The sequence below is a fragment of the Triturus cristatus genome, chromosome 7, assembly GCF_964204655.1.
Source record: "Triturus cristatus chromosome 7, aTriCri1.1, whole genome shotgun sequence".
NCBI lineage: Eukaryota > Metazoa > Chordata > Amphibia > Caudata > Salamandridae > Triturus > Triturus cristatus.
This window is the reverse complement of record NC_140590.1, coordinates 638,581,870-638,607,400: the sequence shown is the minus strand read 5'-3', so window position 1 is coordinate 638,607,400 and position 25,531 is coordinate 638,581,870. Positions and strand designations below refer to the sequence as shown.

At 46.6% G+C, this 25,531-nt stretch overlaps 1 protein-coding gene across 3 annotated transcripts in view; it reads right to left on the bottom strand.

Annotated features, from left to right (window-relative positions):
- HELZ (helicase with zinc finger) overlaps positions 1-25,284 on the bottom strand; it is a 2,003,166-nt gene extending 1,977,882 nt beyond the window's left edge. For 2 of the 3 annotated variants that reach the window (XM_085617266.1, XM_085617269.1), the window contains exon 1: positions 25,240-25,284. The gene's annotated coding sequence lies outside the window, so the exon portion shown is untranslated. Of the gene's footprint in view, positions 1-20,272; positions 20,294-25,239 lie in introns of those variants that run through there. The other variant, XM_085617268.1, reaches the window with a different exon arrangement.
- Between the last annotated feature and the right edge of the window lie 247 nt (positions 25,285-25,531).

Genomic DNA, 25,531 nt, shown 5'->3' with positions numbered 1-25,531 from the left:
GTGACAGATGCTTCTTAGAGGTAAGTAAGGGGATGGGGAACTTGTGGGGGGGGGGGGGGGGGTAAGGGGATTGTTTTGTATGGTTTTGTTTCACGGTTGTAGCACATTTCCCATTTCAGTCAGTTAACGTACACCACGTACATCCACTGTCCTCTTGCTAGGAAAGCCGTGACTACCACATCACCTGCCATGACTATGGGACCCTCTATTTCACTATGCCTAATTTCACAGTCAACCTGGAACATTAACAGCCTCCTAGACTGGGTTAAGGGCACAGCAGTTCTACAATACACCAAAATACAACTCATCAGTTCTGATGCTGCAAGAAAACCACCTTCCGGGAACGAGATGCCCCTTCATAAGTCGCTCTGGATACAATAGGGTATTTCCCACCTCAGTCACCACAAGGAATGCAAACATATCATCCTCAGCTTTCCCCCTGAAATCATCGTTATAGGAAGAGACATTCATGCCTTCCCTGACCCCACATACGACTCCACAGCTGCCTTAACAGCACACCTCCAAATCCTTACCAAACCTGATGCCCCCCTGGGACTTTGCAACATTTGGAGAGTCTTCCAACCCCCCCAACCCCACCCCACCAAGAAGAGAATTCACACACTCTTCAGCTGTGCACAGGACCCTCTCCTGTGTAGACCTCATTCTACTCTCAGTAACAGATGCGCTACATACTACAGCAGGTATCTCCAACCACTCCCCATTTCTAATACACCTAGGGACACTTGTGACCACACGTCGCCCAATCTGGCACCTTAAAACTTGTCACCTTTCTGACTCTGAGGTACTGGAGACAGACATCAAAGCATACTTCGGAACTAACCAGGGCTTGGTCTTCTCTGCAAGTACCATATGGGCTGTGGGCAAAGTGGCAATCGGAGTCGTTGCCAAGCCCCCCTTACATCTGGCCGAGAGGGAGAAGCAGCCCACACGGCAGAGGTAGAGACATGCATCCTTAATTTTGACAGACAGTGCACTGTTGCTCCCCTCCCCCACCTCCAGACAGCTTGATCCTGCTAAAACAACCTGACAACCAGAACTACATGAAGGTAGGCAGTCCTAGCGAACTTCCACACAAAGGGTCGATGAACATGGTGACAAATCCAGTAAATTACTCTAAAAGTTGGCCACTAGAAATAGGACATCAAGAGTAGTCCCAGAGATCATGGACAAAACCGGTGAACAAACATGTACGGCTGCTGCCACAGCCGCAAGCTTTGCAGACTATTATCAGGATCTATACGTCTTGCGCCTCTGATCCCTAGCAGATTCGTCTAGCGCCATACTGTCTGACATCATGCTCCCTTCCCTATCCCCCTCTCAAAGAGTAGGTCTCGACTCCCCACTTCCAGCGGGAGAAATTGAAGACTCCTTAACTCACCTAAATGCAGGCAAGATCCCTGGTCCGGACAGCTCCCCAGTCAAATACGACCAAAAGTTCCTGGAGATACTTGCGTCCCCGCACCCCCTGGCTTCTGGACTAACATTTAGAAGGCGAAGCTGAGAGCATTTCCTAAAGGCTTAGACTGGACAACCACAGTGGTCATTCATAAAACAGGGTTCCCTCTGGACTCTGCGCCTCATACAGGCCTATGTCTCTAATCAACACCGACATCAAGATATTTGCCTAGACTCTAGCCATAACCATGCTACCAGAAGCTTCAAGACGCAGCATAGTTATGTTGACCATTCGCCCCTACTTCTGGGCCTCCCAAATTCTGGTCATAAATGACTGGCTCGAGCCAGCCACATGGCCGGTTAGCTGCGTCGATAGGCAGCTCCGACAGCCTGAAGTGGATCCTGCAGTAAATCCTTACCTTCCAAAGCCATCCAAAACTCACAGGGGCGTTTTGTCCCTCCCGGACCCATTACCGCTGTGAATGAAGCATAAAGAGTCGATTTTGGGCGAGATAGGGCCCCTAAAAGATAGGGAAAAGATCACCAGATTCGGAGATCCAAAATGGCGACGGCCCGGGAGTGAAGCGGCCCAACACTTGCGAGAACCACTGCATTGTTCGCTTCCGCCATCCGGTAGCTCGCACCCCCGTGATCCTGGAGGTGGCCTGCGCAATCGAGGTCGTCCTCTAGGGCGTCGACCCTGGGGTCCCGGGAGAGTGGGCGCAGAGAGGGCGGCCAGGGATGAGGAGCAGCGAACGCAGGCAATAGAGATACATTGGGGACGGTGCAGTGAAGCAGCGAGGCAAGAGGAGACCTTCAGTTGCAGTGGGGGGCTTCCGCCACAGAAGAAGGCCCAGCAGAGAATCGAGGCACCGGCCACGGCGTACCGGATTTCCTTAGCTCCTGAATGCCCAAACCAGAGGACACAAACCCACAGATCCTGAGGTGCCTACCAGCTGCAGGCCTCAACGAAAAGCCAGTGAGGGGGACGCCCAGGGGACCACTGACGGAGAGCAGGGGGCGCTGCAGGGCCTCCCGTGGAGGCGAGGCTTTCCCTACTGTTGGCATCCCTGGTGAAGCCTAAGGCTGGGGGCCCCCGTCACGGGAGGGGGGAGGAAGACACTATGAGGGCAGCGGAATAACTGACGGGGGCAAGAGCGGGTTGTGAGGCCCTTGGAAGTGACGGGGGCCTCCCGCCGTATTGATAGCCCTGAGAGGGACGGGACTGCGGTTCCTGGCCCGGGAGGAGAAGACACCGAGCAACAACAGCAGACAACATAACGCAGGCCCTGATATACACATCGGAGAGGGGTCCTGCGTGGGAGCAAGTATCTACCTGGCAGGGGAGTTGTGCTGAGGACCAACAAAGGAGGTAGTGGGGCACAGCGTGGGGTGGCCCACCCGTCCCACCCACACCACAGATAGACAGGATTCTGGGGAGCGACTAACTCCCGGGCCACGTAGAAAAGACCTGCTTTCCCACAGCTATTGACACACTTGGGTGGACGCCACCAGCCTGGGAAAGGACCATGGGAGAGCCGAACTGAACAAGTAGCAAAAGCCAGACTGTCCACCCCCCCCCTCTGCGAGGCCGCAGGTCTTCCTGGTGTCCAGACTCCAGCCTAGGAGAAACAGAGGAGGAGGTGAGGGAAGTGGGGGGAGAAGACCCGGATGCTAGGTGTCATCATAGGTGGGGCACTAACCAGAGCAGCCGTCACCCGCCGGCCACCCAGAGGAGGTCCCCCGGAGGAGAATGAAGCACAGACCCGCCACTGCTGTCAGACGACCCCGGCCACAGCACCTACTATGGCTAGACATAAAGAGCGTAAACAAACGAAACAGGGGAAATTAGACAGGTATGCCAAAGTAATCCCCCCACCACAGGACGTAGAGAGTGGGGCTACTGCCTTACCAGACAATGCAGCCATACAACAGGACATTCATGACTCATGGGAGGTGCTGGAGGAGAAGATGGCAGAGGTGCATGTGGAGGTGAACCTGTTGCGCCAAGAACTGCGTAAAGTCCCAGAAAGAGTGACCCAAGCCGAACATCGTATTTCAGAAGGGGAGGACATGTCCCATAACAGGCGGGAAGAGGTCACTGGATTGATCGCCTCACTGAAGAGTGGACGATGCGGAAAACGGGGCCCGCAGGAATAACCTCCGCTTTGTAGGTTTTCCAGAGGGAGTGGAGGGGAAAACCCGGGACCTTTCCTAATGACATGGCTCAAGGACTCTTCCAGGCACACAGTTCTCCACCTGCTTCATAATCGAAAAAGCTCATAGAATGCCAGGTTTCCAGCCACCCCCAGGGGCTCCCCCAAGACACCCGATTGCACGCTTCCTAAATTTCTAGGATCGAGACTTCATACTCCGGGAGACTAGGCAAAAGGGAGAAATCAAACAAGCCAACACCAGACTACTCCTGTGAAGTGCAAAAACAGAGGCGGACCTTTGACTCAGTCAAGGCCAAACGGAGAACTCTTAAGATACAATACATGCTGTTGTTCCCGGCAAAACTTAAGATCATATTCCAGGGCACACCCCACTTTTTCCAAACACCGGAGGAGGCGTGGTCCTGGCTTGAGAAGCGTCCTCCCATAAGGCGTAGACAAGAACCAGCAGAGACTTCCCAAGGGGGCCTGCCAGGGAGCTCAGGCGAAGGGAAGCCGAAGGGGAAAAGACTGCACAGATCAGCTGAGGCACGCAGGAGATATACAGGAATACCTTTACGGCCAGGCGGCCCATGCACAGGAAGATGCAGGTGTCCGATTCCGATGTGGAAACTGCACAGAAAAAGGAGGGATAGCGACACAGCAGATCAGGCGACCACAATACCTCTGAACCATCCGATAAAGAAGACTCGGCGGACGTAGATAGTGACCACCCTCTCCTGCAGGACATTCACCAGCTGGAGGACGGGGGGCCGCCCCTGAGATCCCAGAGCAGCAGTCCTCCAAAAGTGGCGAATAAGTTTGAGATGTTGGGGCTGGACAGCCACCGAGAGACAGTAAGACACTTACACAGTGCATATAGACATGCTAAGCCCAGGCGGCAATAAAACCTACGCTGAACCTATAATACCTAGTTATTAAGAAGGGGATTTTGGAGAGGGAGGGGGTGACAGGCCTCTCAAGCTTCACCTGTGCTACAATTGTCATGTTAGCCAGTTGGAGAGTAGCGTGGGTAGAGGGAGAGTGTGGGGAGGGGGTAGACACAAGGAGAGAAGAGAAATGTCAAGGAATTAGTTTGGGGTTTGTTCATTTGTTTTTTATAACTACTCATAGAATCACCGAAAGCTGAGACAAAGAAAGAGCAATCAGTGAAGCGGCAAGACATGAAATATTTGTACAAAACAAACACATGCAAAGGGCGAGGGACACTACTCAGTTATGACATGGAATGTCAACGGACTAGGTAACAAAATCAAAAGGGGGCTGGTTACCAAATATATTAAAAGACTTAAAGCGGACATTGTTCTCCTACAAGAGACGTATCTAAGGGGCATACACTGTACCTTCCTGGGGAGGGGCACATACACTACACTTGCACATGTAGGCTTTTCCTCGGGTTCCAGGAGGGTTGCCTCCTGATCAGGAAATCACCACCCTTTCATACTTCCAAAACATGGGTGGACCCAAACAGTACGTTCGCTGGGCTGAAGGGGACACGGGGTCATAGAGAACTCACACTGATCAGTGTCTACGTGCCCACAAGACTATTGCAGCAAACGCTAGATGAAATTGCAGAGATACTGCTCGATTCAGGGCATTCCACACACATCGTAGTTGGGGGGGACTTCAATGATGTCACGGACCCAAATAGGGATCGCACACAAGTACGTCCAGGGACACGTTAAACCTACCCCGTTGGGGCAAATACAGAACACACTCTGCTTGACTGATCTTTAGCGCAGACACCATCAAGTAGACCACGCGTACTCTCACTTTTTGGGAGCCCATAGGGTCTTTTCCAGATGAGGCTATCTCTTCGCTCCGGCAAAAGAAAAAGTGGAATATGTGGGGAGGGGCATCTCAGATCACTCAGCTCTCTGGTTAACAGTGGGAGGAAGACCAAAGTGGAACAGGCAGGAGTTGAGGCTACAGGATTGGGTCTTGCAGGACAAGGAGATTACTAAGGAGATCTGAATTGAATCGGAACTCTACTTTCAAGATAACGCGGGCTCCGTGTCTTTCGCGGTAACCCTATGGGAAGCATACAAAGCGGTACTGCAAGACAAGGCGCAGAATATAATAGCCCATAAGAAAAGGGAGAAGACTCGATAGATTGAGACTCTGGAACATAAGCTCCTAGAACTAAAGAAACATTTAGACTCAGACGTTGACCAACACACGTTACGCCAGCTGGAGGTAACGCAGTGGGAATGTAGAGCACTGGTGAACCAAGAAGGGAAAACTCAACTTGTGGCCACACAACATCGCCTATATGAGGCAGGTGATAGGACTGGAAAACTACTGGCCTGGCTGAGTAGAAGGAAAGGGAGACCAGATGGGTAGCCACCACACATGAGCAAGATGAGATCCACACCACCTCCCTACACACAGCATGCACCTTTGACCGCAATTACACAGAGTTATACAGGGCCAGACCACTGGCGGATAACGTGCAAATGTATTACTATTTTCAGACCGCAGAGGTCCTTACCATCTCCCAAGAGGACAGGGATATTTAAGGGAAGGAACTGACCCTATAGGAATTGACAGACGCTATAGGCAGACAGAAATCCGGGAAGACCTCGGGCCCAAATGGTCTGCCTGCGGAATTCTTCAAACAAAATGCTGGCCTACTGGTCCGCACCTCTTAAACATTTTTCAGATTTCCCAGAAAGAGGAAACACTCCTGCCCGAGTGAAGTGAAAACCGAGGCGCTGTTATCAGCAGCACAAGGGGCCGACTTATGACAGCATATTCTCCAGTCTCGAACTTACTGTGCTCACTAGATCCATACTAGAGTTAGACGTGGACATTTCCCTCATTCTCTCAAGTTACTACCTGCCGTGGAGCAGCTGAGACGGGTGTCATCGAGGGACGAGTGCTTGTTCATTGTTAAATCCTTACCGGGACTGCGAGGACCTGCGGGCTTTGTGTAGCGATCACCACCTGCAGCTGGGGACCTCTTCCCGACCCTCCCTCTTACGGAATATAAGGCCTCGTGGCCCCCGCTTCGCGGGAGCCGCTCGTATGAGACGGGTGTCATCGAGGGACGAGTGCTTGTTCATTGTTAAATCCTTACCGGGACTGCGAGGACCAGCGGGCTTTGTGTAGCGAACATCACCTGCAGCTGGGGGCCTCTTCCCGACCCTCCCTCTTACGGAATAGAACGCCTCACGCCCCCCGCTTTGCGGGAGCCGCTCGTAGGCGTGGGCATTTCCTATTTACTATTTTAGATACGCCCACACACGCGTGAGCGGGACGCGAGCGGGGCGCAGACCGGGGCGAAGCCCGGGCAAAGGGCGGGCCCTCTGTGGCCCTCAGAGGCACGAGGAGACCGGACCGGGCCCATACACTAATACATTGTTGAGGACTACCTGGGTATTTATCCTGTTTATTTATTGTTATGGCCGCAATTTCGGACAAACATTTACCTGTAAATGTAGGGGGTATTAACAAGGGAACATTAGATGATTATTTCACTAGGGTTGCTTCTGATATTGGAAGAGAGAGTGTACTCGCTGAGCGTAGGGCTGAGCGGCGTCGCTCTATTGAATGTATGAAAAATAGACCGTTTTTGGAATTCTTGCACCAAACAATTCCTTCCGATGCAAGCTCCCTTATTGGAACTCAGGATTCATCATTCACAGATAACGTTCCCATACTTTTACGAGATAAACCCCCCCCCTCGACCTGATATTTTTAACAGTTCGTACATAAATAATAACATATCTCCCTCTAGCAATTCTATCATAGGAACTGATCCGATTACAGAACCCCTTCTACCAGTGGTTAAGATTGTTAAAAAGAAGGTTGGGAAAGTAGCTACGCCTAAAGCTCACGAGCCACCTCCTACTAAAAGAAGAAAGAGGGTAGGTGACCCACAAAGAAGCAAGATTAACCATTCTGATTTTGGCAAAACGTCAAGGGCCACTGTAACTATTGTACCTACGTCAAAGTCCAGTGTACCAATTATTTCAACTTTAGCGGTTCCCACGGAAATAGCTTCAATCCCAAAAGTTCCCGTATTGGCCGCATCTCCTTCATTTGGCCCAGCTACCCTCTACACTGTCCGCCTAAGGAAGCACTGCCCGCTGCCCCTCTTGAGAGTAACGAACGATTAATAAGGTCATTCGTACTACCTATAATTGAGAGGTTAAAAAAGATGGAGCAACGGTTGGGGAATTTAGAATTGGCTATTAGTAATAGTGCGGGGGGTACTTAAGGACCTTGCAAATCCAGTGCCCCCCAACGTAGCACTCTGTTGAAAATTGAAACAGCAATATGATTAAGCATTCACTAAAGACATGAATTCCCCTTCCTTGGACCAAGTTTCTCTTTCTATGTTGACTAATGTCTGGACTCCATTTTGTATTGTCGTGTCTCTACGTGCTCAGCACGAGAAGAGTCCTATCTTCGTGTCAGTTGCTCTCATAATCTGCCTAGTAACAGTCTATAAATAGCTCCTTTGTCCGTCTGGCGCATGCCCAGACTTGACCACATCTGTTATCAGTTAGTCCTTGCTTGACCATGTTTTCGCGGGCTTAGGAGTGCGCTAACTCCGCCCACATATTGATTCTGTATCGAAAATGACCATAAAAGGTAAAGAATTTTGCTTCATGTTGTATCCACCCACTTATGAGCCCCTCTGTTGTGTATAAAAGGGGACTGTGTACGCAAGTTCTGTGTGCTACTCTATGCAATACTGAAGAGTGTTGTATGGGTTGTAGGACCACCCTTAAGGGTTAATAAACTCTGTCTTTGTATTTGCAGTTTCCGTGCCAACTTCCTTCTAGCTTTTGTTACAGAAGGGCGAACCCTTGTATTTGCGGGCCTAGCTGGGGCCTGTATTCATCACAGCGACACCTCTTACCCCTGTTACCCAAAATGGTATAAGCAAAATTAGTAAGCCTATTACTAGTAGTCAAATTAGGGTTACATCCCCTAAAGTAGTTCAACAATCAGTACAGCATGATCCTGGTGAAGCCCCAAAGGGAGGGAAACATTCTCTTATAGGAAACATGCAAAATAAGAGGGGAAGCACTAGCCCAGTTTGGACAGTGGATCATAAGAGGCGCCAAGTTGAATTACCCCCAGAAGCGGTTCCTTATGTGGTAGTGCTTACGGGAGTTCCGACACTAGAAAAGGGTAGGAGGGAAGGGTTCTCTCAGCTAAAAAACAAAACTATACACTGGCTTAGCCAAAATAGACCTCTTCCCTTCAATGTCAATGGTGAGATCCTGTATGTCCGACGACTCCCCTGGTTGGGACGTAGAGCTAAAGATATTGAGGGGGACCTAATAGTTATTAACTTTAGAGATCCTAGAGCTGTTAATTATATTTTAAATTGTACTCCAGGGAAAACTAGCATTTCTATTGTGCCTTGTGAATTGACATACTTTTACCCAAGATCTCTAGCGACCCCTCTGATGAACCCCAGGGTTATAGCTGGACCGCAGATAAAACTGCCTGTACCACCCATACCCTTTAACAACCGGCATACAATGTATGCACCCAACCCTATGGCTACTAAAAATGCATCTGGATGGGATACTGTACCTTTTAGGAGCTATAGAAACGGAGCTAGGAGGACATATTATCGGTCACCATTCACCCCACTGGAAGTCACAAATAGATTTGATGCCCTTTCAGGCTTTGATGATTGCGATTGACAGGGGGGCCTCCTAACGACATGTCGCCCACCATCGAGCACCAGGCTGTGAATGCCAAGCCAAGCCCCCCAGCGCAATCTCTGTTACCAGAACAAACTATCTACCCTGTAATTGCCCCTTCTTCTACTGACCGACATTTATTGAATTGTGAGTATGAGTCGGCCACAGAAATTAGTCCTTTTGTGACTAATGACTTCTTTGGTTCCTTGGATTACGACTTAACTAGTTGAGATTTTCCGACTGCCCATGTTAAAATCCTCTCTTGGAATGTGGCGGGACTGAAGAGTAAACTGCCCATTCCTGATTGGGGCTCTTTTATGGCCCTACACGACATTTGTATGTTGCAGGAAACTTGGGGATTAAAAAGAAGTATAGCCCAGGGATTTGCTACGTATGATATCTTGGCAAGTAAGGGCGAGAAGGGCAGACCTATGGGAGGATTGTCTATATGGGTTGGCACGCACTTGGGAGTCAAGGCATCACAAATTCCAACTAATTCGCTGGATGTTCAGTGTGTACTGCTGACTATACCAAAAGGGCCAAACATTGCCCTGATTAATGTATACTCAAGGCCAGTTAGGCGGGGCCTTGAGTCAGAGGCCATTGTAACTTTGTTGACCCTCATCCAGTCAATGGACTCCTCTACCGTGTTAATACTGGGAGGCGATTTTAATTGTCATTTCGAGCCACTCATGGATACGAATTTGGGTGGCTTGGATGATGTTGATTCACTGTGGGCCATTCCTGAGCCATTGACTGCTCAGGTCAAGGCATGGACCCCTTTAGTTTTACAACTGCAGTCATTTGCGCTCACAACTTCATTACGAGCATGCAACGGGAGGGTGGGGCCTGATAGACCAGGGAAAGCCACATTTAACCGATTAAACCAGTCCTCAATAATCGATTATATTTTTATAGAGGCTAGGCATTGGGATAGGGTGTACGAGTTTAGGGTCATTGAAAGATTTGACAGTGACCACAACGCCCTGGTACTCTCACTCAAGATGGGGAGCTTTGGGTTGAAATGCCAAATCAAGGATGATCACTGTCACTGTGCCTTTAATTATCACAAACTGTAGGCGTAGGGTTAAATGGCCAGATCTTCAGATGTCCGACAGCAAACTTGCCGCATTATATGAGATTACTATTCCATTTATTGAAGAGATGGGGAAATTTGGCCATCTAGGCAGGGCATCTGAAATACACAATCAATTGGTCATAGCACTTAAAGATATTCTTTGCCCTGAGAGAAGGGCTAATCAGCCACGGACCACGTCTTTTCAGTGGTACAATGCCTCTTGTCGGAATGCCAGAAAGGCTCTTTTTAGAGCTTTAAAAATCAATAACAGGGAGGCCATTAAGGAACACCGTACTGTGTATAAAAAGGCACTCCGCGATGCAAAAATCTGTGTGGACATGCAAGGGGAGATCATCCCACATACGCCCTGGAACGGCTACAATTCAGACACCATACACATATTCATTATTTGGACGGGGGGGGGAAGGGAACCCACCGGCTATTGCCAGCCACTCAACTAACAATAGAGGTCTGGAGAGGGGCAGAGAGACAAATGAAGTGGGATAAACTCTCAAGAGAGGCCCCTCTCTAGGAGGGATCGCGATTGCCCGAAATTGTTAATCTCCAAGGGTTTCCAAAACTACTCATATCTTCAACTACGCCATGCGTGGTGGGTGGCAGGGATGGACGCCACAGGTATCCCAGAATTTGCGCCCATAGAAGGCAGCTTATTGCAAGAACTCTCCAATAAAGCCATTTCATGGACAGACAAAACAGTAATGAATAATATTCCTGATAAGCTGGGACCCCTTAGGGCTAGATGGGAAAATATCACCGGACCGCTCGAAGACATCGACTGGGAGGCAGCCCTAAAGGACCCAAGGGAAGTAGCCATTAAACTGCGGCAGTGCCTCATACAATTTAAGATCCTCCACAGAGTGTACTTTGATAGAGCACACCTCTATGCTATGGGTAGAGCAGAAACACCCCACTGCCTACGCTGTAAAATACTACATGGTACATACATCCATACGTTCTGGGACTGTAGCCACATCCAAATATACTGAAATCAGATACTGGGGGAATTAAATAGAGTAATGGGAGCGCAACTAGTGAGGGAGCACAAGTATGTCCTGCTGGGCATTCCCACTGAGATAGACTTACCACGTAGCAAACTCCTACTATGCAATCTAGGGCTGATAGTGGCCAAGAGGGTTATAGACCATCACTGGGGAGCCCCGGATCCACCCACACTTAAAGAATGGAAGGCACACATGGCCCTCTATATGGTGGCAGAAAAGGTGATGTACCGGGCTAAAGGTTGCCCCCAAAAGTTCAGTAAAATTTGGACCCCCGGCTAAAACATTACGGATTGGAGGTTGGAGATCGGGAAGATGCACCCAGCATAACGTGATGGGACTTTGGCAAAGAGAGGCGTTAGAGAGGCTCCCCCAACACTCGTATTATCTTGCTTTTAGTCTGTATTTTCCAGCAGTCCATCAGTTTGAAACTAGGATTAACACAGATGATGGGCCTCAGAAGGCCCAACTGGCTGTAACCATGCCTATGTCAATGCGGTTTTATTTCAATATTTATGTATTATTGCAATGTCATGAATCTATTCATGCGTCTCTGATGTGCACTGTACCTGCTCTTGTATTAATAAAAACAGTTTACAAAAAAAGAAACATCACTGGCTCACGGGCAGGTGGGAAGATCCAGAGTACAAACGAGAACTAAATGGCATAGGACTGGATAACCTACAGCAAGTCCTATACGGAGGCCCACTCCACCAGAGGCTTCCTGAACTCACCAAAGTCAAGATTCAGTCGTGGTGAGCCGTTCTACGAAGGATGGGCTGGTATAAAAAAACTTACACAACAGATCCCTCTCTGGACTGGCAGCTGGCTTAGCCAGGGTGCCCAACCAGAGGGCTTTACCATGTGGGACAAAATAGGGATCATACTACTAGGGCATGATTGGCAGAGAATTAACCCTGAAATCATTTCAAGTGCTTCAATCACAGTTTTATCCTGCTCAACCCAGTTCCACATATATTTACAATTAAGGCATGTAGCTCTCTTCTGCTATCGGGAGGAAGCGGTCAATTTCCTAGAATACAACCCCCTTGAAGCTAAACTCTTCCGGGGCCAACTAGGAAAAGGAGCTATCTCCCAAATATATAAAATGCTCGCAATTAACTCTCCTACAACATTCAACTTTCTTAAACTGGAAAGGGAATCCAGGGTAGGAACCCTAGAAGAAGCAGACTGGAAGGATGCCAACCCAACCTCAGAATTACTTCGACACCACCTACGCCAACCAGGTGTCGCTCAGGAGGACCAATAAACGCACCTCAGCTAACAGCCAACACTGATCCACAACTGAATCGGGTTTTTTTCCACACAATTTGGTCCTTCTCTGTAAGCGAAATACTGGCACAACATAGCTGAGATATTGACAGAGGTGCTGGAGAAGCCTACGGAACTCACCCAGAGAATAGTCTTACTAGGTATTTTGGAAGATATGGGCTTCTCTAGGCACGAATGGACACAAGTGGACATAGCAACAATCCTGACAACAAGAGACATTGCTCATTATTGGGCCTCAAATTCAACCCCATGGACCGCTGCCATGGACTGGTGTGCCAAACGCCAAGAATCAATATACAGAGCCAGAGGATGCCCTAAAACACAACAAAATATGGCGGAAATGGTGGCAGTTCTCTGGCATAATAACCAAGCATTGACTGCGGGAAAAGGAGGAAGGAAATGCGGTGTGGTGTGAAAACAAAGTACGTTGGATATGAAGCAATCATATAAGAGGTCTTGTTGTCAAAAGGAGAAAGTTTTTTAAAACTCAATGGTACTGGTAATGTTCAGTACAAAATTATGGGCCAGATGCATCAAAGGGTTTTGCCAATTCTGTGTCTATGGTAAAATGTGTTCATGCATATGGCCCTAGGTTCTCTTATTTTTTAATTATTGAACTCCAACCTTTTGTTGAGGGGTGTTTCGGTGCGGTTTTCCATGTAATCCCCTGGGGTCAGGCATCTTTCATGGTAGACTACTCTAACCCCTGTCCCGCCACAACTATAACATTTATTTCCCCAAAAAAAGAAATCAGCTGTGATTTAAGAAGACAGATATATACAAAAGTGTTATCCCTTTCAAGCTCCACCTCGCAAATTTCTTTTTTTTTTTTTTTTAAAGGAGTACCTTCTAAAAACTACTGAAGGAATTTACACCAACCCAATGAATGTACACTTTCTGCGAAAAGCTCAACTTTCATGCTCCGGTTTTGCTGTAGAGACATGGAAAATACCTATGGAAGCTAGAATGGGAAAACCCAACTGTTTACAGCCCTCTCAAAGTTTTTCCCTGTACAGATCTTTTCCAAAATTAGCAAGCCGTGATTACATGTACAAAAAAGAAACAGTGTAGTACTGGAGACAAGAATGATTCAGTATGTCAAACGTTAAATTCGGAACATTTTAGCTGGCAGTGAAGTTTCTAGTGCAAGCAGTACTTCATTTAAACAAGGTAAAGACTGAAGGAAACTAGCGTGAGTTGCACATGTTTCGAATAGGCTGTGGCTTTAATCAAAGAACAGGTGCTAAATTGTGCAAAAAAGAAGAACTTCTCGCTACAAATACTTTATTTACCTATGGATTTCTGTGCACAGTCAGACATTAGAGTTCTCATGTAATGGCATTAACAAATTCTACATAAATTAGAGATTTATAAAGTGAAGTTATTTATTTCCATAGTGACTATTCTGAGACACAAATTGTTGTAGAATGCATAACGTATGGGTGACTCTCAGACAGTTCAGGTCATAGTAGGATCATAAATGGTTATCACAATTCATTTCAGGAATATGTGTTGAGTACTTCTACATACCACAGAGGATTGTCCATAGGGCCTGGTTGTACAGGTCGTATTAGTGACTATAATATACAGATGTGAACTGATTGACTTAAAATTCTATGTCAGATAAAGTACCTAAAAAGGCACATCTCATTGAGATAAATAATAATCAAACACTGTTTTTGAACGATATTCAAGGTTTAATCAAATGATTGGAATAATGTCTGAAAAGCCATTATTTTTCTTACTCACCTAAATACAACTAACAGGCAGATCCAAATATCCAGTAAATGTGGCCAATTACACAGATATGCTTTATGTCTTGCACGTTAAAAAAAGGTTAAACACCATTAGCACTAAAGAGTTGATAGAAAATTAGGTCTAGGTGTCCCTGGTGAGTATCTTCTAGTTTGAAAAGCATCTAACAAACTGTCAGATTCAATGGACGATGTCATCAGTGTTATCATTTGAAGTGTCATCAAAGATGCCTTCAGTTATATAATTTAACATGCCCTGAGTGAAGTAAAATGTGAAGTCATAAACAGTGCAGGGCAGAGGCGCAAGCTATAGTTAATGCAGTAAACTATAAATGGTGAATTTCACAGGGTTTCTATGGTTATATAAATCCAATTTTTAACCTTATTTTATCACTTTAACCTTCGGGTATTTCAGTACATTTCTGTTTTTTTTAATGTAAGCTAAGATCTTATTAAAATACCCAACTATGTCACTTTAACCTTTGTTTTTCTTAGTGAATTTTTGTTAGAAGGCGACCTCAGAGGGGCCCGGAGGGGGCCCTGACTGTCCTGAGACCCACCCTCAAAGTATCGTAGCCGGGCACTGGCGGGAGACTCCGCAGGGGAGGAATCTCGTATCTAGGATCGTACACTCGGCACCACACGACAAAGAGACACCACACCGAGGGTTCTTAGGATTCAAGCTTTATCAAATCGAAGTGGTAGGATCTTTATGATCAGCAAGGCAGATATTTACAAGCAGAGCGTGGGTTCACAGAGTCTTGGCGGGGGTAGGAGGTAGCGGGACAGTCTTTGGGGATATGGATCAAATGCAGGAGCGTACCCGGCGCACAGCTCACAATCCTCGAGCTGGGGGATACGCGTGTCGTCGTAGGGTCCGGCGGGACCAAAGAGAGTCTGGGGGAGCCGCGAGTCACTCAGCAGGCTCAAGCACAAGTTCGGAGGTCTTACGATCTTCAGGGAGCCGCGAGTCACTCAGCAGGGCTCAAGCACAAGTTCGGAGGTCTTACGATCTTCAGGGAGCCGCGAGTTACTCAGCAGGGCTCCAGCACAAGTTCGGAGGTCTTACGATCTTCAGGGAGCCGCGAGTTACTCAGCAGGGCTCCAGCACAAGTTCGGAGGTCTTACGATCTTCAGGGAGCCGCGAGTCACTCAGCAGGGCTCAAGCACAAGTTCGGAGGTCTTACGATCTTCAGGGAGCCGCGAGTCACTCAGCAGGGCTCAGATGTTCCAAGGCGAATCTGCCGGACAGTCCCAGAGCACCCCTTGTTATAGGTCGACCCCTCTTTGATGTCCGGAGTCTGTGCAGGCAGGGGTCTTGTCACCTGGGGGTCGCTTGTCGGGGTTTCCTGCCATTGTCTTTTGATCCTTTCAGGACCGGGTCGGGAGGAGTCCCAGACACCCAGCAGGCGTGGAGCCAGCCCTCAGGGAGGCCGGAGGGCCGATCGAAACCCATCGTCCCAGGGGAGTTCAGAGGTGCGATAGAAACGGCTCCTCCCTCTCTCATCCCCTGGAAGCGTGATGTCCTCCAGCCGGAGTGGCGCCTCTAGGCCCGGGTTGTGCTGGGGCCGGGCGGCCATCTTGGTGCATGGAGTGGGCACGCGTGCCCGGGGTGGCCGAAAGGAGAGAGGCCATGGACGGGGATGCCCGGGTCGCGTGTGTGTGTTCTGGTGGGAAGGATCGGCTGGACCGTGTGCTTGGGGTCCCAGGTAAGGTAGTGCGAGGACAGGAAGAGCCATGCTACGAGGCCGGGTCTAACAATTTTCATTAATTTTTTTTATCATGTTCAGTTAGCTTCTCCACTGATCATGGGTCGACCCAGCTGCCCATGTCCTACCCCACTGGAATATGGCAACAGACCCTATCCCCACCTCATACGATAGCTCATCCTTGCCACACCACATTTTACTAATTGTTTTCCTTATATCTATTTCGTGGTACAGCCACCCAACAAATCTTACACAGTCCCTGCTGTACCATGGAGATGAAACTTGTGTGGCGGTTCCCACTTTAATACAGCGGTACCTCACAGATGGTCCCACAGAAGTACAGTGGTACATTTGTTATGCTCTATGGGCGTGTCCCTCTGGGGTCTGCCCTCATCTTCTTCTCAACAAGTTCTGTAGGGGTGCGGCAGGTTATACCTACCCCAATATCTTTTTTTATTTTTTTTCTTCAGGACACAGGGACAGAGTCTAGGAGTTATGTAATAGCAGCGGTCATCCATTCGATCTCTCGGTACCCATCGAAAAGGGAGACGGGAGACCATGAACTTCACTTTTTATCTCCTTTAACCTGTTCGACGCTTGTGACGGAGCGGTTCCGTCACGTGCGTCGGTTGCGCTGTGCGCATGACGGAACCGCTCCGTCATGGCCCCGCCCGCGCACGGAATCTTCAGCGCGGCGCGGAAATCCGCGCCGCGCTGAAGGGGTTAAGTCATCCCACTAAATGCATACTTCTCAAAAAAGGTTTGAATGTATATATAAAACATAATGAAAATCACACTTTTTGAGTAAAGTTCTAACTTTTTGGTAAATCTGGCTTAACTCAGTCCAGGCATTATTCAAGAAGCTGCAACAGAAGTCCCTTATGGGAATTAGCATGGGAAAATCAACGTTTTAGGACCACACCATGTCTTTCTCTTGACCTCCGCTTGCCAGATCACACCGAAACGTTCGAGGAAAAATTGTAGGTAAATAAGTTTATTTTTGGAAAATTCTGTGAAGATTCGTCAAACGGCTCCAAAGTTATTAACAGAACAAAAAGTGCTCGTCCTATGGAAATTCTGACCTAACTATACATTGGTAATCACCACTGTTTACATTTTTAAATAAATATGGAATAAAAAATTAAGTAAAAATAAATTATTTTTTAGGTCTTGCCCACCGTCAGTTTTTAGTTGTCTGGTAGGCAAAAGCAACTTGTAGACCATAACAAAAACTTGCAGTCGGCTTAATAGTCCACTACTCCCTATAAACCATTCAAGCTGTAGTTCACATTCATGCCAGCGTTACCGAGGGATGCCATAGATTCATTTCAAGACTGTGTGGTGCACGAAATGCAGCTTTTATATGAACAAGTCAACAAGAATTGAGTGAAAATGAATCACCAACTTTGAGCATATCACAATCAGATCAAGAAATTAAATGATTGCATACAACTGGCTTGGGCAATTCGGACAAAGGTGGCAATATTGTGCTTTGGCCTTTTAAAATGTACACCATAGAGGCTTGCAAACAGCTTAGTGATCCAAACTGTTATATCAGGACGGACATTGAGAGTGTACACAGAACTAAAATATGATATCATGCCAAATTGGTGGAATGGAGCGATCTGGAACTGATCAATCAGGATGAATATAGATAGCTACGCAATGACTTTTCCAAAATGCCTATCATGTCCCTAATTCCACAGATTGACAGAGATGAAGAAGTACCACCAGTATGTCCAATCATCTCCATCAATGAAAGTCTGTTCAAAAAGACATCAATTTATATAGACTAATATTTAAAATCTTGTGTTAAAAATTTACCATCATCCATTAGGGACACTGGGGATTTTTTAATTTGTTTTAGGACATAAGAATGTGTGAGGACTACCTTTTAATGACCTTGGACACTTCAGCTTTATACACCAGTATCAATCATGTAGATGGGATACGTGCGAATGAGCATTACTTGCAAACCAGACCAATGAAATTGTACAAACATACTGAAATGTTGGTGTCCGTGATTAAGTGTTGTCTTCATTACAATTATTTCTTGTTCAAAATGTAAGCAGGCTAGTGCTTAAGCCAATAAGTCCCAACAGCACTCATTTTTGTGGACCAACACATATTTTTCCACATCAGATATTGACCGAAAGCAAGAGGGGGACAAAGAAACAACCGGGAAAGAAGGATGAAGAGAAAGACAGAAAAACTGCCCCAGAGGGAGAAAGCTGGGACCAGCGGGAGAGAAATAAAAGGGCAGACAGTGTCTGGTACTGGATTTAAAAGCCCGGAACTGAATTCTAGGCAAGGTAACCTTCATATCTGGCACGCCAACATTATCACCGTCCGCAAGCTTCTGAGCGATCCTTCTAGAAGCGCCACTTTTTTTTTAAGACAAATTTTATTGGTCAAGCGACATCTGCACAATTATAACATACAATTGATTTTCACATTTTTCTGCTACTATACTCAATAAAACCTTAAAGGAAATACAACATAAATCCAACGCCCTCCCCCCCCCCTACCCCCAGTGCACTACCCATCCACCCTAACCTGATCTGCACAGACATTGATAGTCACACAAATTACCCACCAGGGTACCCTCCCCACTCCCAAGATCCTAGCCAAGCAGCCCAAGTTTCATAATCCCTAATCGCATTCTGAGACCGGGTCTAGGAGTAATCCCTGATAGTCTGCACATCGTTTCCATATTTTGAAATGTTTTAGGGGGCATCCCCTAGCAAGGAAGATAGGTTTCTCAAGGCCCATACTAAAGTCTAGGCCATTCTTCCAGGCGGCCACTGCAGGGGGCCTCGGAGCCTTCCATGCCCTGGCTATGTCCCTCTTTGCCAATGTGAGACCTAACAATAACAGGTGACGTATATAGACATTGCATCCTATCCCCTCTAGGACATGTAATAGTGCTAGTTTCGGCGAGCGGGGAAGCTCCCATCCCAAAACCTCCGATAAGCAAGTGAAGATCCCCCTCCAAAACCGATCCAGAGATAAACACTGCCAATCCGTATGCATCAGCGTACCCTCCTCCCTGTGACTACCCTCCTCCCTGTGACATCTGAGACACCTCGGGGAGGCAACCAAACCTGCCCTCCACAACCGCGTTCGCGTGTAATAGACACTATGCAAATATTTAAACTGGACTAGGCGCACCGCTATGGATGCCCCGTGCGGGCCGCTAGGGCCTCCACCCAATCCTCCTACTCCTAATGCAAGGGTCCCAGGTCACCCTCCCAATCCTCCCGAAGTTTCTGCAGTCTGGAGGAGCAGTGAATAACCAGAGTTTGATATATCCTGGATATCTTGCTGTCCTGTAGATCCCCCATAAAGACTTTTGCCTCCAGGGGACTGAACTCAGGCACTACCTCTAACCCCGCTAGACTGGGCAACAAGGCGTGCCGAAACTGAAGGTATTTGAAAAATTGGGACTGTGGCATATGGAACTCCTTCTGAAGGTCCTGGAACGATTTCAATGTCAAACCTTTCATAACATCCCCCAGGACCGAGATCCCACCCTCTGAACCCTTGCAAGGCAGCTAATTGCCGCAAACGCCCATTATCCCAAAGTGGGGTCTCCTGCGTCAGCTTATTCCACCACCCCATTCTACGCAGTGCCTGCCTCCAAACCTGGAACACAACCTTTGTTGCCAGGGACATGGCCCCGCAGTGGTGCCGAGTACAAGGAAGCGCAACTCTTTCACAAATTCGCAAGCATTCTTATACAAACTAAGCACTGGAGCAGGCTGCATACCGTGGGAGGTAAGAGCTGGCTGTTATTTCTGCGAGGTTTTCCACCAATGCCATTTTCATTAGAACATTCCTTGTGTGACTTTAGCATGCACACAACCGTGGTAAAAATCACTGTTGGCTGCAGGATCGCATTCCCCATAACATACTGTGGCCGGACTTCCTCTATAGACTGTATGTGCCAATACCTCAAAGGTTTTCTAGAGTACTCCGTTAACTTTTATTGCTGATCTTTATCAATAATTCAAACTGAATCTTGATTGGTGAAACACCCCATTTTTAGGTCTCACTTATGCTATATGCTTTTGAAACTAGAAGCTATTCAGCGCAGGCTGTCTGGTTATGAAACACCTATTGTCAATCTACATTGGGCTTACAGTGCACTTGTGGCTTACCAAGGGTGAGTTTTAGTTTTCCACTGTTCACATTTAGGTAACAACTTTTTTCTTTATCATTCATCAATTCATTAGAGTGCATGTGTTTTCTAGCTCTCTCCCTTATGTGCTGCCTCCTCTCCTCAAACGCCAATCCCCGTCTTCCACCCGGTGTTGTTTCCCATCAGTCTCACTCAGCTGGTCTGTAAAAGCACAAAAACGGAAGTAGAGGTACAGCTGAGGAACAGACTTTAAGGGTTGTTTGTGTTTCATCTCTTTTATTCCACATACTGCATGAAAGCACAAGCTTTGGCACACAGACTTTATTGGCCCTGGGGGAAGGAAGGGCTATCAGCTGCTGTTGGAGGCAAGTGGTGTACTTAGCATGACCATGTCAGCTACAGGTGGCTTGATACCATCTGTGGTGAACTAGCATCCAGTCATTTAGGTATTATAACACTGAGATCCATCGGTGCAGTCGGGCGTTGTAGTATGGGAAGCCTATAAGACGGTGTTACGTGACAGGGTCCAGAATCGGATAGCCTGGGAAAAGAGGAAAGCACAGGAGGAACTTGTTTCGTTAGAGACCCAAATCCTTACCCTGAAAAAGCGACACCTTGCAGGCAGAGACCCGCAGGTGCAGCGACAGTTGATAGATGCACAGCATCAATTCAGAGCCCTAGCCACGCAGGAGGACAAAGCACAGGCACAGGCCACCATACATAGGTTGTATGGTGGGAGACAAGTCAGGAAAGTTATTGGCTTGGCTTAGTCGGAAGGAAGTGGAATCCCGATGCAGGGATGTGGGATTCCTATAGTCCGACAACAAGGACATATTGTATGGTGTCAGGGGCAACAAGTTTTCATGTGTGTTTTGTCCTTGAGACAAGGAGGCCCAACCCCCTACAGCACAAACCCTTTGGCTGCCAGTTTACAGTACCACATTATAGATAAGGGAAGGGCAATGTCTACAATTAAGGTAAAATGTGTTCCCATGTGTTAATGCTATTCAAACTTGTATTTATGGTTCAATAATGCAAAGCCTTCATTATTAGTGTGAGGGCCCTCGCTCTAAGTAAATGTTGTAAGATCGGACTTCACTACTGACAATTGTTCCAATATAAAAATGTGTACAGATGTTTTTAAAGTTTAGAAATGTGAAGCTTTGTATAATGCTCCCAAATGCAAATATCTGCAGAAGGTTGAAAGCAAGATGGATGGTTCTTTGCTTTCAAAATAAAATGTTCACTAAAACATGCAAGTAGGAAAAAACATTTAGCGAAACTACTGTATAATTTTCAGTACCATTTCTTTGCAGTATCATTTAGTAAAATGTGTTGGTGTATAGTAGTATTTCCCCAAAATATTCATAATGGAAAATCAGTGTGACCTGTTTCAATAAGATATTGTTAACAGAAATAAACAAGCATTGGCGAATCCAGTAGGTCAGCCTTTTGGTTTTGTCAATGAGTGACTAATTTTAGCATGGTTTTTGTAAAACCTTATTGGTATGGGAGCTGCCTGGCCCTCACCACTATAACAAACATTGGCAAAAGCAAAAATTGTTTTTGGTCTCAAAAAGCACACATTGCAACAGTAGTCCTTAACACTGTACAAAACTACTTTGTGTGCCGATATGCTCCTTGTGAAAAAGCAGAATGCTGTCACTCAGTCAAGCCAGCCGATAGAGAGAGAAATAATTTTCATAAACACATAACACATTGACGCCAGACCTAATTAGGGGCCCAATTAAAAAAAGAAAGTTTGAAAAGTGCACCATGGTACATGTCCTTGCATTACGTGCAGATATATGGCTTTTGTGAATTCACAAGAATTTACAGAAGTAGGCCAAGAAATAGTTTGAAAATCTGAGTGTTTGTAAGTTCACTTTCCCTCCAACCATTTTTTCCCCAACCCTGGAAGAAGTTTTACATCTACCGTTGTCAGGAAGGAGTAAGCTTTCTCAGTAAGGAAAAAAAAAATAGAGAAGAGTTGGTAAAAACCCTTAGGACATGCAAGATAGTAGATTTGCACAGACTCAAAGGGGCGTTCCAACTCTGGAACTGTTGCTTACTTCTAACTTCAGCCCCAGTATGTAGCTCTGCGAAAACATAGCAACATAAGAGAATTGCTATTATTCAAGCCCTACTATGGTATGAACCCTGGCATAATGAGAGAGGCTATATCAGAGCTCGTATATAATTAGATTGCTGCCCTTGTCGCCCCATTACGAGGCACAAAAGGGACAAGTGGATTTTGTTACAGGACAAGTAGATTTGTGAAACAACCTACCCCATGGACATGTAGATATTTTATTAAATTCCACATCCCAGAGAGAAAGAGAGAAAAAGCAAAACAGGGGGACAAGCACACAAGGGCAAGCACATCACAAAGGATGCAGGAGAGAAGCACACAGGCGGGAAAGAGAATCACACTAGGTAGGCAGCTGGAAAACATGCTTGTTTTGTTACATTCTAAAAAAAAGAAAACAAAAAGGTAGTTCCCTAAAAGTGAGCAATGGAAAGACACAAGTAAGATGGCAATGCTCTAGGGAAGGGACTGACAAGATGGATAGGGTAAGCCACTGAACAAGAAGCAAGAAAATGAGAGGAACGATAAAGCCAACCAATGGTAAGCAATGGACGGGCTGCAAGCCCTCTTCATAAGTCCACAATATGACTATCTGACTTTTGCAAACAGACCACTGTGCTGTCTGATAGCCCAAAACAAAAAAACACACACACACACACGGCAGCGTCCTTTTTACATCTTTGTACACCCAGGATTTGGAATGACATCGATGAATCCATCAAGGCCTCCCCAGAGCTGCTCCAATTTAGGTAAGAGTGAAGACACCGCAGTAAAAGACACGACCTCACAATGCATTAATAGTCAACAAACTAGCTCTCCTATCATTAGTTATCGTTATGCTTGCCTTTGACCTGTACAGCATTCCACTGCCTGTTGGCAAGGTTATTGCTACAGAAATAACACATACATAAAGTACTCGCCTGATGAGAGAAGCAATATTTAAAATACAAAATCACAATATGAATTTTGAAGGCAGTCTGAGAAAAATTTTAAAAAGTGCACCTTCTTTCATTAAAACTATATACAAAGTGTACATTTTTCTACCAAAATGTTGAAAACAAATATACTTCAGTAAAAGTGAATATTATTTTGTAACATAGATAAAAGTAAATATTTTTTTCTGCCATAGTGATTAAAATAAACAAATTTCATTGTGAAAAAAAATTATAAAACTATTTAGACAGTGTTAAAAGAACAGGCATTAACAATACATGTGCCCGTTTTCAGGGTAAGGTCATATATGTTGCGTTGCTGCGCGAGGAACTAAATGATGCACAGAAAAAGGGGGGGGGGGGGTGCATTTTAGGGAGACTTCGTAAACTCGCGCAATAGCGTTTCTGGGGTCAGAATTTAAACCATGCACGAAAGCTGAAAAGACTCCAGCCAAGTAAAAAGAATCGTTCCTTGCCTTTGCAGACAAATGATGATTCTAAAAGCGATTCTGACTTAAAGATGTTGACACACTTCAAGAGTAAACAAAGATAGTACATTACAATCGCGCGGGGCATTCTTCGCAGCTTTTGAGGAATACGCACACACAAGGAACAGTTGGAGTGAACATTTGTTAACACAAGTTGGACCCTTGCTTGTAGCTGCCATATAAGTCAGAGATGCTACTAAGAAAAATAAATCCTTTTACAGCTCCATCATACTTCTGAAAACATCTCATCCAACCTGAGGGCGAGCGTAGGGTGTAGGCGAGAGAAATCAGGAACTGATGTTTAGGTGGGGTATGTTACTAATAGGAGATATGACAATGTAATTTACTTTATGGGAAGTGGAGTATATTCAATCCACAGATGATTGCCCAATTAAAATCAAAGATTAAGTGGGGGTAGACGTAGTAAATGTCATCACCATTTTGCGTAGGAGTTTAGCTTCTAACAGAAGAGGCGAGATAGTTTTAAATCGTGAGGAACAGCAAGCTCCTTTTTTGAGGCGTAAGGGGTGGACTAGAGTATAATGTTATAATGGGAGAAAAGAATCTGGGGAGAGGGTACTTGAGCAGTATTTTGGAACATACAGCTTACAACATTAGCATTTCTTTTTTGGGAGATAAACATTACATTAGATAGTATTTGTCATTTTTATTTAAAGGATGTAGGGACGGTGGTGGGCTAACCTGAAGCCTAGATTTAACTAAGTTGTGGTAACGAAACCAGGAGTAAAGGCAGGGTGGGACATATACATTAGAACTTAAAGGATGCACAAAAGAGTCATGGTTGAAGCCGTTCACGTGATGAGAAGGAGCTCCAAGGTTAGTGGATCTCTGCTCGTACAACTGCGTGTGAAGTACGTGATCGCGGACCTATGTCTTCTGGGGGCAGGATAACGGTCAAGGGGCTGCGATTTAACGATGGGGAGGGATATGCATTCAAACTCTTAGTAGACTTATAAACCAAAGGTGTAAAAATGCGGTCCCATCTGCAGTGTTTATAAAGAGGGGGTGTTTCCACAAACTTGGGATACAATTTTTCAATGTGTGGGTTTTACTAAAAATGATCTCCAAAGTGGGGAGAAGGGTCTGCCCAGTTAAGTATGTCCGGGGGGGGAGGTGCACATTTAGGTTCATTCTATTTTTTAAGTGGGGTTGTGAAAGAACTGATGTCCTACCAAGCCTTGTTAAGGAGACCTGGATTCCTCCTCCCGCGCATGCCGGCAACTGTGCATGTAAACAGCCCCCCGCCCTGCTGCACGTCAGCCTGAACGGGGCCTGGGACTAGCCGTCTAGGCCTCCCACTCCCCCGCCGATAAGCGGCGGACTAGGGAGTCCCTGCGTCAGACCTCGCTTTCTCGCTGGACCGTTTGGCCTCACCCTTACCGCCTCAGAAGCCCCTGTCTTGCGCATCAAACTGAGCCCAGGACACAGGCAAGGAGCAGAGCAAGTCAGGGCTTACCTGTCATTACTTTCTACGCCATCTTGGATCCACTTGTCAACGTCCGCAAAGCATTGTGGGAAGAGCCTTTAAGTTGAGCTAGAGAAGCGGCAGCGGCCACAGAGGGAAGCTCAACGGAGTCGGGCTGCCTTGCAATAGATTGCGCACTTTCACACATCGCCTTGTTTACTAAACACTGCCCCTGTACATGCGTAACATGTCACAGTGTACAGGAAAGGAAAATGACCAGATTATCCCCGTAAAAATTACTACTACCAGTATCGTGAACAAACCACAGATATATTTCTCTCGT